Below are 14206 nucleotides of genomic sequence, written 5' to 3'. Positions count from 1 at the left end.
GGGAAAAAAGAAATGATAAATCAAATAGGAAAAAATAACAAAACATAAATATAATCCCAATCATATCAAAACTTACATTAAATATAAATGGTCTAAACCTAATAATTAAGAGATTTGCAGAAAAATTTTTTAAAGCATGACCCAACAATGCTTTTTCTACAAGAAATCCACTTTATTTTTTTTAAGATTTTATTTTTTTTATTTTCAGAGAGAGGGAAAGGGAGAGAGAAAGAGAGGGAGAGAAACATCAATGAATGGTTGCCTCTAAGGTGCCCCCTACTGGGGATCTGGCCCGCAACCCAGGCATGTGCCTTGACTGAGAATCAAACCAGCAGCCCTTTGGGTTGCAGGCCAGCACTCAATCCACTGAGCCACACCAGCCAGGGCAAGAAATCCACTTTAAATATAGAGACATAAATAAGATAAAAAGAAAATGATGGAAGAGATGTAAGAGTCCCGGCCAAGATGGAAGCACAGGTAGATACACTTTGTCTCTTCACACAACCAAAAGAAGGACAACAGCAATTTTAAAAACAAAAAATAGCCAGAACTGCCAGAAAATCAAACTCTGTGGAAGTCCACAACCAAGAAGTTAAAGAAGAAACATTCATCCAGACTGGTAGGAGGGGCAGTGAGGACACAAGGCAAGGTGAAGGCTAGAAAACCAGGTGGGTGAGACAGCAGCTGGCAGACCAGATGGTCCCACATTTCATGCAGATAAACTGGGAGGAATAGCTGGGGAGCGAGACAGACCACACAATCCAGGGTTCCAATGCAAGAAAAGAAAGCCTCAAAATCTCTGGAGGTAAACACCTGTGTCGGTTGTGATAGCAGGAAAAACTCCTAGCGTCATAGGAGAATTCATTGGAGGGACTCACAGGGTCCTTCCTAGAACATACGCAAACTCACCCCACCCAGGAATCAGCACTAGAAAGGCCCAATTTGCTTGTGGGTAGTGGGGAAGTGACTGAAAGCCAGCTAAGAGAGGAGCAAGTGGCATTGCTCCCTCTCAACCCCTTCCCCACATACAGCATAACAACACAGTTACCTGAGTTGCCCTGCCCTGGCGAATACCTAAGGCTCTGCCTCTTCCAATGTAACAGGCGCGCTGAGGCAAAGAAATACAGTCCAAATGAAAGAACAAATCAAAACTCCAAAAACAGAACTAAGCAATCAACAGATAGTTGACCTATCAGATGCACAGTTCAGAACACTGGTAATTAGAATGCTCACAGAATTGGTTGAGTATGGTCACAAAATAGAGGAAAAAGTGGAGGTTATGCAAAGTGAAATAAAGAAAATATACAAAAACTGTGAACAGTAAAATGACAAAGGGAAGAAACTGGCCCTTAAATCAATGACTGGGAGCAGAAGAAAGAGATAAACATTCAGCAAGAACAGAATGAAGAAACAAGAATTCAAAAAAATGAGAGGGTTAGGAACCTCTGGGACAACTTTAAATGTTCCCACATCTGAATCATAGGGGTGACAGAAGGAAAAGAAGAAGGGCAAGAAATTGAAAACTTATTTGAACAAATAATGAAGGAGAACTTCCCCATACTGGCCAAGGAAAGACTTCCAGGAGCTCCAGGAAGCTCAGAGAGTCCCAAAGAAGTTGGACCCAAGGAAGCACACACCAAGATACATCATAATTAAGTTACCCAAGATTAAACATAAGGAGAGAATCTTAAAAGGAGAGTTACCTACAAAGGAGTTCCTGTAAGGCTATAAGCTGATTTCTCAAAAGAAACCATGGAGGCAAGAAGGGGCTGACAAGAACTATTCAAAGTCATGAAAGGAAAGGACATACATCCAAGATTACTCTATCCAGTAAAACTATCATTTAGAATGGAAAGGCAGATAAAGTGCTTCCCATATAAAGTCAAGTTAAAGGAGTTCATCACCACTAAGCCCTTATTATATGAAATGTTAAAGGGACTTACCTAAGAAAAAGATCAAAAACTGTGAACAGTAAAATGACAACAAACTCACAACTATTAACTAAATCTAAAAAAAAACAAAAACAAAAACTAAGCAAACAACTAGAACAGGAACAAAATCATAGAAATGGAGATCAGAGGGGATGGAGAGGGGGGAAAAAAGGGGGTAAAGGTACAGGGAATAACCGGCATAAATAGTAGGTAAAAAATAGGCAGGAGGAGGTTAAGAATAGTATAGGAAATGGAGAAACCAAAGAATTCATATGTATGCCCTATGGGCATGAACTAAGTTGGGGGGAAGGAAATGCTGGAGGGAGGGGCAGTGCAGGGAGGAAGGAAATAAAGGGGAGAAAAAGTGGGACAACTCTAATAGGATAATCAATAAAATATATATTTAAAAATTAAAAATAAAATCTATTTTTTAAAATATTATTTTAAAAATATACTTTATTTAAAAAGTGTATATAATATGTTCCATGACATAAAATTCTAGACAATGTAGATTTAAAAACAACATAATGGAAAATATAAATATTCATTTTGTTTTCCTGTGTAAAAAAATAAAAAAAGCAAACAGAACTGAATACTATAACTGAAATGAAAAACATACTAGAGAGAATCAATAACTAATTAGATGATATAGAAGAATTATTTAGTGAACTGTAAGCCAAGCAGTAGAAATCATACTATTAGAAGAATAAAAAGAAAAAAAGAATCTAAAAAATGAGAAAAGTTTGTTTTGCCTCTGGGATAACATTAAACATAACATTCAAATCATAGGGGTTCCAGAAGGAAAAGAGAGACAGAAAACCTATTTGAAGAAATAATGGCTAAAAACTTCCCCAACTTCGTCAAGGAAACAGACCTAAGTCCAGGAAGCACAGAGAACCCCAAATAAAAAAATTTAATGGTCCACACCAAAACACATTGTAATTAAAATGCCAAAATTTAAAGAGAAAATCTTAAAAGCAGCACAACAGGAGCATTTGAGATTTGGCTGTCCAGCATATGTCATCAGCTTGGCTCAAATAAACTTACAAAAATTCTAAAAAATAAAAAAAAGTTTAAAAAAAGAATCAGTACAATGGCAGCTAGTTATGTACAATGGATCTCCTATAAGATTATAAGGTAATTTTCAGCACAAACGTGAGCGGTCAGAAGGAATGGCATGATATATTCAAAATAAAAAAAGAAAAACCTAAAACCAAGAATGTTCTATTCATCAAGATTATTGTTCAGAAGTGAAGAAGTAAAAAATTTCACAGACAAGCAGGAGTTCATCACCACTAAATTAGCATTACAAAAAATGGTAAAGAGACTTCTTTATGTGGAAAAGACAAGGCCATAACTAAAAATAAAAAATATATTAAAAAAACAAAATCTCTCCCTGGCTGGGTGGCTAAGTTGGTTGGAGCCTCATCCCATAAACTGAAAAGTTGAGGGTTTAATTTCCAGTCAGGGCACACACCTAGGTTTTGGGTTTGACCCCATCAGGGCACGTGAGAGAGGAAACCAATCAATGTTTCTCCCTAACACCAGTTCCAATCTCTCTCTCTCTCTTTCTCTTTCTCTCTCTCTCCCCCACCCCACATCCGTCTCTTCCACCCTCACCCCCTCCCTTCCTCCCTCCCTCCCTTCTTCCTGTCCCAATAAAAATCATATTCTCAGGTAAGGTTTAAAAAAATTTTTTAAAGTTTTAAAGATAAAAATCTCACTGATAAAAGCAAATATTTAGTAAATGTAGTGGATCAACCAATTAGAAAGCTAATATGAAGATTAAAAGAAAAAAGTAGTAAGATCATATAATACATTCAGGAATATACACAAAAAAGACGTAAAATATGATGTCGAAAAACGTAAACTTGATGGGGGAGCAGAAATATGTAGTGCTTTTAGAATGGGTTCTAATTTAAGTGACCATCAACTTAAACTTTATATGTTACAAATGTAGCTTGTGTTTTATATGAATGTTATAGTAACTGCAAACCAAAACCTATAAGAGATACAAAAATAGCAAAGTAAAGAGAACCAAAACAGATCACTGGAAAACAAAAAAGCCATCAATATACAAGAAAAGAGAGTAAGAGAAGAAACAACCAGAAAACAATTAATGAAATGACAATAAGTACACTCCTATCCACAATAAATTTAAATATAAATGGATTAAATGTTCCAATCAAAGGACATAGTGTGGCTGAATGGATAAAGAAAAACATCTACCACACATAGGCTGCCTATAAGAGATTTGTGTCAAATAAAAGCACACACATACTAATTGAATTAGTAATCAAAAAACTCTCAAAAAACAAAAATCCAGAACCAGACAGCTTCACAGGTGAATCCTATAAAACATTCAAAGAGTTAATACCTATCCTTCCCAAACAGTTCCAAAAATTTGAAGGAAAGCTTCCAAATTCATTCTACAAGACCAGCATTATCCTAAGTGATATACCACATAAACCAAATGGAGAATTGTCATGTCATCTAAATAAATGCAGAAAAAGCATTTGACAAAATTTAACATTCATTTCCAATTAAAAAAAAAACTCTCAACCAAGTGGGTATAGAAGAAACACACCTCAAAACATATGACAAGCTTACAGTTAACATCATATTCAACAGTGAAAGGCTAAAAGATTTTTTTCTAAGATCAAGGATGTCCATTTTCACCACTCTTATTGAACACAGTCCTGGAAGTCCTAGCCACCATAATCATAAAATTGAATCAGAAGGTATTTAGATCGAATAGGAAGAAGTAAAATTGTCACTATTTGTCATTTTAAAAGCAGAGTTTCTAGGTGGCAGTCCAAGGGGAAATCAGGGAAAATCAAAGGGTGAAAACAACTAACTGTACTATTGTGACACTGAAGATGAAGGAAGCCATGAGCAAGTGCAGGGAAAGGAGCTACTATTGGTTGAGAGTTGACTCTGCTGACACCCTGCAAAGGAACAAAACTGAATTCCACTGTCGATGTAAATGGCCTTGATTTGCTTTTAATTACTTGTTTTCAGGCAGAACCACAATGAGAACCACAATCCCCACCCCCAAAAGAAAAAAGATCTCAAAGCTTTTTCATGTATGAAATCAGTCTCAGGCTAAGAAATTGGATATCAAGAAAAGAATTAAGACAATAAGATGCTTAGACAGAAAACCTCTATGGGTAATCAATATTCAGGAAAACCCACAAATTAAAATATAGATTGTGATACAGAAAATTTTGGCCTGAAACTGAAAAATATGCAAGGGATCTAAATATTTATTGAGTACTCAAAATATTCTAAGCACTGTTACAAGTGACTTACATGTATTAACTCATTTAATCCTCACAACAGCTTTATAAAGTAAGTATTACCATTGCCCGTATCTGCAAATGGAGAGACTAAGGCTTAGGGACTTAACTAACTTTACCAAAACAAAAGCGAGGAGGTAAAAATGTTGTGGTTTAAACCTTGACAGATTGACTTCAGAATGCACTGGCTGCTACACTAAACTTAACAGAAGCCTTTGGTGTGCATGCACAAAGACCCTGTGCCTACAGTGGCCAAGAGAACTTTGCTAAAACAAGCTAATTCAAACTTTGACTAGAAGGTACAAATAAAGGCTGAACAAGAAAATGAGTGACAAAAAGGAACAAGTTAGAGAATCTGCTTCCAAAAGAGTAATTAAATGTTCTGTGATTTACTCTAACGGATTCTATTGAGAAAGTGAAAGAATGTTAAGGGAAAGGCCATGAATTCCAAGGATTCAATCTGGGAAGTAAGATTCCTAGTTTCTTGAGTGGTGTCAGTCCTTAACCATGTGGAGATGAAATGGCTGCAAAGCTTTTTGTGGGGGTTGTCCAGGATGCCCATTGTGATTACTTGGCCTCTTGGATAGGTCCAAATTAAACCAAAATCTAGGGTTGAGAGAGCATGCTAGCATAAAATGATATATTTTAGAAATTCATAGTCATTTGCTTAGTTCTCCACATTCTCATGTAGAATACAGCATGGAATTTGGAGTCAAGGAGTCATGCATTCTAATCCTACTTTCAATACCTAATACATATTTTTGGAGAAAATAGTCTCCTTAGTCTCAGTTTTCTTGACTAACAAATAGAGATAATATTTCTGAGGTCTATGTAAGGATTAAATGCAATAAAGTATATTTAAAAAGTATGGTAAAGAATAGAACATACTATTGAACAAACGTTTTTTAGCTCTATCCCTTTTCCTGGATATTTCCAAGAGTCCTAAAGCACCTTATGCCTGTAAAAAGAATAGAATAGAAAAAATTCTCAGAAGTTTTAAAATTAAAATGAAAAGCTGTTAATAAAAATATCTTGTTATATAAATTGAAAAATAAAGTTCATTAGGTCAGTTGGCTAAAACTTTGTGATAATGAAGTCAAAGTTCCATGCTCTGAACCTAGCATTTTGTTCTCACATTTGTTAGTTTTATTTTGTAGCTCATTCTTTGTTCAAAAAAGAGTCCAATTAAATAGGTATTATTAACAAGGCCCAGACGATGTACAACTTAAGAGCAAAGTTAAGACTGCAACTTCTCCCTTTGGAATACCAAACTCAATGAATAAAATGCTCTCTTATACTCAAGTATCTTATGATGCAAAAATAAAGGTCTAAGAATTTTGTGAAGATAAAATATTTCCACAAACTATATAGATCTATAAATATTATAAGAAGCTGAAAAGAGTGTCAAATGAGATTAGAAAGTTTGTTTCATGTTTAATACCTTATTCCTTTTAAATGACAAGTGAGAACACCTTTACAAATACACCATTAAGCCTCTGATACTCACATACACAAATAATGAACAAACTTTAAAAATAACATTTTTTCAAAAAAAATCAAGATGGTGGAGGAGTGAATGGAAATCACACTGACCTTCTCCCAAGACCAACCTTAAATTACAACTAAATTGTGGAGAAATCACATGGAACAAACAACTGAACAATAGCTAGAGAGAATCCTTATACCTTAGGACAGACAGAAGAATAAGCTTTAGCACAACCTAACTGGTAAGGAGTGCGGTAGAGAATAGAGAAGGCAGGAGGGGCACCCATGGGTGGAAGCACAAGAAGGATATTGAAACATCCAGCTGGATCCCCCTGAGAGAGCAGTGTCTAAACAACAAAAGGGGATCTCCAGCCTATAGCACCAGTGCCCAAAAAGTACACAGATAGCAACCAGCAGTGAAAAGTGGCAAGATTGTTCTCTGTCAGAGATGGGCATCTAGAGATACAAAGAGCCGTTTAAAGGGGCAACACATAAATTTTTGTTTGTAGCCACTTACCTGGTCTCTGGCAAAGGCGGGGGGCAGAGTGGGCTGGAGACACCTGAGGAGAGATTGAAGAAGGTGGCTTTGGGGAGAGAATTTAGAGAGTGGGAAGCAGGATCCTCGTGCTGACTCATCCCCCATGTGGCCATAGCCATGTTGCTCAGAGAGACCATACCCCCGATTGGCAACAGCATGAAAGGACACAATAACCCCGCACCCAGGAGGGACTCGGCCCTGGCCCGTGGATGCTAAAGCCTGACAGCTGAGTACAGAGTGGCAGCCACAGATACTAGATCCCTGGCTGAAGGAGGCACAGAGTAGTCTAGAGACACTTGAGGAGAGACTGGAAATGGAGGCTTTGGGGAATAAAACTGAAAGAGTAACAGGCAGGATCCTGGTGCTGGCTCCTCTCCCATGCTACAGCAGCCATCTGACTCATGAAGACCACTCACCTGAGTGGCAGCAGCACGAGATGACCCAATAACCCCACCCCCAGGAGTGACTCTGCCCTGCCCTGAGCTGTCTAAGCAGGTCTGCTGAGTGCAGAGTGACTTAATTAACAGCTGAAGGAGACAGTCACAGACAGTAGATTCCCGGAAGTCTCTAAAAGACTTTCTAACATCTAATATCATCAGAGGCAGAACCAGAAAGAAAAAACAGTGGCCTTCTATCATAGAAGTTCACACCACTAAGCCAAGGAGTCAAGATAGATCAATTTAAGAAGCAGAAGGAAAAAAGAAGAGTCTCACAAATAATGGCAAGATAAAGAAACACCCCTCAATGGAACAAAAGGAGGAATCCCCAGAAAGAGAACTAAATGAAATGGAGGCAAGTAAACTATCAGATATTGAATTCAAAACAACAGTTCTAAGGAAGCTCAATGAGCTCAGTGAACTCAGAGGGAATTACAAAAAACTACAGGGAAACTATGAGGAACTTACTGCAAACTATATCACCATGAAAAAGGACATAGAATCTATCAACGGGCAAGAGGAAATGAAGAATACAATTTCTGAATTGAAGAACACAGTAGAAGAAATCAAAAGCAGGCTAGATGAAGCACAGGGTCAGTCAGTGAGCTGGAGTACAAGGTAGAAAAAAGATCCCAGAAAGAGCAAGAAAATGAAACATGACTCAAAAAGAATGAAAAGGCATTTAGGGAAATGCGGGACAACCTGAAACAAAATAATACCTGTGTAGTAGGGATACCAGAAGGAAGAAAAGAAGAGGAGCACAGGATAGAGAACCTGTTGGAAAGAAGTAATGATGGAAAACTTCCCTAATTGGAGGAGAGAAAATGTCACACAAGTCCAGGAAACACACAAGGTCCCATTCATGAGGAACTCAATGAGGCCCACTCCAAGACACATCACCATTAAAATGGCAAATATCAAAGACAGACAGAGAATCCTAAAGGCAGCAAGGGAGAAAGAGGTAATAACATATAAGGGAGCCCCAATATGGTTAGCAGCTGACTTCTGAATAGAAACACAATAAGCCAGAGGAAAATGACAAGAAATATTCTAAGTAATGAAAAACAAAGCCTGCAACCAAGACTGTCCTACCCAGCAAGGTTCTCAGTTTAAGTGGAAGGCGAAATTAGGAGCTTCTCAGACAAAAGAAGGCTAAAAGAATACACCTCCACCAAACCAGCACTGTAAGATGTGCTAAAGGGACTGCTTTAAGATGAAGAAAAAGAGTCTATGAATACACAGTCACCAGTACTTGGTATTACCAATATTTTTAATACTTATTAATCTGATTGTGACAATGAAGTTATTTTACATTATTTGTTGAAACTAAACCTGTTTTTGTATATTTCTTACCTATTTCTATTATTTTTAAAGAAGCTTTATATGACTTTTTTGTGTTCTTTATCCACTTTTTGATTAAATGTTTGTAGAATTTTTTCCCTAAAAAAAATATGATTATCCTTTTTTAGATGTGTTGCCAATACTTTCCTATTCTATTACTTGTCATGTAACTTTTTTATATGTCTATTACTATATAGTCTTACATGTTTAATGTAGTCATATCACCAATGTTTTATTTTATACCTTCTGGGTCTGAATATTTTACTTCAGGGTAAGAAAAATATTAGTTTGTATTCTCTCCAGAATCTCCTTTGATTTTACATATTGATTTTTAACTTCCCTAAATATTTTTTGTATAATGTGTGAAATAGGGCTCTATATTTGTTTTATTTCAAGTAATAGTGGTCCATGCACCTCATTTGTAGAATAAACCTTATTTTACCCATTGATTTGAAATATCAATTGAATCATATATTACATTATTAGATATATACGTTTGTCTCTAGAATGTTCATTATATTTCATTGACTACTTGCTTATTTCTGTGCTGGTGTCATGTTGTTTTAATCGCTGAGACTTTATAATGGTTTTAAATTTTTTAATATTTTATAATTAACTCTGACATTTAAAAAAATAAAATCAATCTGCATTTAAGAAAGAGAGAAGAAAGAGGGAGAGAAAGAAAGAAGAAAAAAGGAAGGAAGGAAGAAAGAAAGAAGGAAAGAAGAAAGAAGGAAGGAAAGAAGAAAGGAAGAAAGGAAGGAAGGAAGGAAGGAAGGAAGGAAGGAAGGAAGGAAGGAAGGAAGGAAGGAAGGAAGGAAGAAAGATGGAATTCCTACCTTTTGTGACAACATGGATGGAACTGCAGAATATTAGGCTAAGTGAAATAAGCCAATTGATGAAAGACAATACCATATGATCTCACCTATAACTGGACTCTATTCAACAAAATAAACTAACAAACAAAATAAACCACAGGCATAGAAACATGGAGCAGACTGAAAGTGACCAGAGGGGATGGGGAAAGAGGACAATGGTGGAAAGAAGGGGAAGGGACTAGACAAAGAACATGTATGAATGACCCATGAACATGGATAACAGAGTGAGAATTGACTGTGGGACCTGGGGTTGGGGGTGGTATTGGTGGACGGGGGTAAAGGGGAAAAAATTGAGACAACTGTAATAGAATAAACATGATTTAAAAACTAAAAAAATTTAAAAATACAGAGAAAAAAATCTCAATAAAAAATAGGTGTTTGAAATAAACAATGTGCTAGCCACTAAAAAAGAAAAGTTAAAATAAAAAGAAAAGTAATAAATACTTAAAACTCAAAAAAATAAAATAAAAATAACATTTTTCTTTGGCAAAATGTAAATAATTGGCAATCTTGTCAATCATTTTAATCTAATATTTTACTTAATGGAGAATTATTTGTAAAAAGTCTATAAATAGTATACTTCTTCAAAATGCCAAGTGGAAGAGGCCAAACACAATAGATTACATTGTCTGATTCCATTTATATAAAATTCTAAAATACAAAAGTAATGACAGGAAACAAGTTATTATTTACAGGGCCAAGGTTGGGAAAAGAGTGTTGACTGCAAAAGCATATAAAATTTGAAGGAGAAAGAAATATTCTATACCATAATATAGTGGTAGACAACTATATATGTTTTCAAAACTCACTTAATTTCTACAATGTAAATTGAAATATTTTATTATAATATTATATCTCAAAAATTTTAAGATAACAAATAACAAATCAGAAGACTTTTCAAAGAATCATTTCTGTAAAAACTATTTGGTAAACAAATATTAATTTGTAGAAAATCTGTAAAATATTTTCTCACAGTCATGTTTACTTTCTGACATTTTTATCTTTATTTTTATTGAATCATGGTAACATTGTTATAAAATTGTATAGGTTTCAAATGTACAGTTCTATAACACATATGTAATATGGCATTGTGTGTTCACCACCCAAAGTTAAGTCCCATTCCCTCACCATTGACCCCTCATTACCTTATACCTCAACTTTCCTCTGGTACTCACCACACTGTTGTGTGTGTATCTCTTAGTTGTTTCTTCTTAATCTCTTCAAATTTTTCACCCTTCCCCCCACATCCGCTACCTGATAACAGCCATCAATCTGCTGTCAGTATCCACGAGTCCGTCTCTATTTTCTTTTCCTGATTATTTTTTCATTATATCCCACACATAAATGAATTCTTATGATGTTTGTCTTTCTCTGTCATATTTCACTTAGCATAATATTCTCCAGGTATATCTAGGCAGTTCAAAAATGTTAAGATTTCCTTTTTATGACCAAGTAGTATTCCATTGTGTAAATGTGCCATAGCATTTTTATCTACTCATCTACTGATGGGCACTTGGGCTGCCTTCAAATCTTAGCTAATGTAAATAGTACTGCAATGAACATAGGAATATATATATATATATATATATATATATATATATTTCAAATTAGTGTTTTGGGTTTCTTCAAATATATTCCCAAGGAGTGGAGTTGCTGGGTGATAAGGCAGTTCCACTTTTTATTTTTTGGCACCCATCTTCTTTCCCATAAATAGTGCAGGAGGCTTCCCTTTTCTCCACCTTTTCACCATCACTTGTTTGTTGATTTATTGGTGACAGCCATTCTTACCAATGTGAGGTGATATCTCATTGTGGTTTTAATTTGCATTTCTCTAATGATTAGTGATGCTGAGAATCTTTTCATGTCTATTGGTCATCTGTTCTTTCACTATGGAGAAGTGTCACTCGGGTCCTTTGCCCATTTTTTAATAGGTTTGGTTTTTTGATGTTGTTTTACGAGTTCTTTATAAATTTTGGATATTAATTTCTTCAGATGTATTATTGGTGAATATGTTCTCCCATTCAGTAGGTTGTCTTTTCATTTAGTTGATGATTTCCTTTGCTGTGCAAAAACATTTTAGTTTGATACAGTCCCGTTTGTTTATTTTTTTCTTCCCTTGTCTTAGGAAATATATCTGAAAAAATATTGATTGCTACAAACAATGACCGATATTTTGCTGCCTATGTTTTCTTCTACAATTTTTATAATTTTGAGTCTTACATTTAAGTCTTTAATCCATTTAGAGTGTATTTTTGTGCATGGAGTAAGAGGTTGTCTAGTTTCTTTTTTTTTTTTTTTTGCATGTGTCTGTCCATTTTCTTAACACTATTTACTACATACTGTCTTTAACCTATTGTATATCATGGCCTCCTTTGTCAAATATTAATTGACCATAAAGGCATGAATTCATTTCTTTCTTCTCTGTCATGTTCCATTGATCTATATGTCTGATTTTATACCACTATCAGGCTGTTTTGATTAGTATGACCTTGTAGTAAAGTTTGACATCAGGTAGCGTGATTCCTCCAGCTATGTCCTTCTCTCTCAAAATTACTGTGGCTATTCTGGGTCTTTTGTGCTTCCATATAAATATTTAGAATATTTATTCTAGTTCTGTGAAATATACCATTGGTGTCTTGATAGAAATTGTATTAAATTTATAGATTGCTTTGGGTAGCATGGACATTTTAATGATGTTAATTCTTCCTATCTATGAATAGAGTATGTCTACACTTATTTGTATTTTCTTCAGTTTCATTCTCTAGTGTCTTATAATTTTCTGAGCACACACCTTTTACATCTGGGTTAAATTTATTCCTAGGTTGTTTTTTGGTTTTGGTTTTGTTTTTGTTTTTGTTTTTGGAAGCAACTGTGAATGGACTGTTTTCTTAGTTTCTCTTTCTGATAGTCATTTGTATATAAAAATCCAACTGATTACTGGATATTCATTTTATATCCAGCTACTTCACTGAATCCATTTACCAGTTTTAGTAGTTTTTCAGAAGAATGTTTAGGGTTCTCTATATACAATGATGACATCTGCAATTAATGACAGTTTTACTTCTATCTTTTTAGTTCAGATGCATTTTATTTATTTTTATTACCTGATTGCTGTGGCTAGGACTTCCAGTACTATGTTGAATAAGAGTGGTGAAAGCAGACACCCTTGTCTTGTTCCTGACCTTAAAGAATTTAGTTTTTGCTGGTTGCATATAATGGTGGCTGTAGTTTTGTCATATATGGCTTTTATAAAATTAAGGTGTGTTTCCTCTATTCCCACTTTGCTGAGAGTTTTTATCATAAATGGGTGCTGGATTTTTATTAGATGCTTTTTCTGCAACTATTGATATGATCATGGGATTTTTATCCTTCATTTTATGTGGTATATCATGTTTACTGATTTGTGGATATTGTATCAACCTTGCATCCCCAGAATAAATCCCACTTGATCATGGTATATGATCTTTTTAATGAATTGCTCAATCTGGTTTGGTAATATTTTGTTGAGGAATTAGCATTTTTTCTCATCAAATATATTGGCTGATAATCTTCTTTTGTAGTGTCTGATTTTAGGATTAGAATAATGCTGGCCTTTTAAATGAGATTGGGAGGGTCCCTCCTCTTGAATTTTTTGGAACAATTTAAGAATAGGTGTTCGTTCTTTGAATGTTTGGTTAAATTCACCTGTATAACCACCCAGTTCAGGACTTTCGTTTGTTGGTAGTTTTTTTATTACTGTTTCAAATTCATTAGTTTTAATGGGTCTAGTCAGATTTTCTGATCCTTCCTGATTCAATTTTTGAAGATTGTATGTTTCTAGGAATTTATCCATTTTGTCCAGATTGTCCAATTTGTTGGCATATAATTGTTCATATTTACCTACACTTATTTGCATTTCTATAGTTTCAGTTGTTATTTCTCGTTAAATTTCTGATTTATTTGCGTCCTCTTTCTTGTTTTTCTTGATGAATCTGGTTAGTTTTTCAGTCTTATCTTTTCCAAAAAAAACAGCTCTTGGTGTCATTGACCTTTTGTATTGTTTTTTAGATTCTATTTCATTTATTCTTCTAATATTTAGTATGTCCTTCCTTCTATTCCCTTTCGGCTTTTTCTTTTTCAATTTCCTCTAAGTGTGAAGTTAGATTGTTTATTTGAGATTTTTCTTGCTTCTTCAAGTAGGTATGTAATGCTATAAATTTTACTCTTAGGGCTGCTTTTGTCGTGTCCCACAGATTATAGGTTGTGTTTTCACTTTCATTTGTTTCTAGGTCTCTTTTGAATTCTTCCTTGATCTTAC

The sequence above is a fragment of the Pteronotus mesoamericanus genome, unplaced genomic scaffold, assembly GCF_021234165.1.
Source record: "Pteronotus mesoamericanus isolate MK-2021 breed Mesoamerican mustached bat unplaced genomic scaffold, CSHL_Meso_final contig_74, whole genome shotgun sequence".
Lineage (NCBI taxonomy): Eukaryota > Metazoa > Chordata > Mammalia > Chiroptera > Mormoopidae > Pteronotus > Pteronotus mesoamericanus.
The sequence above is the reverse complement of the archived record's forward strand: the minus strand, read 5'-3'. Positions refer to the sequence as shown.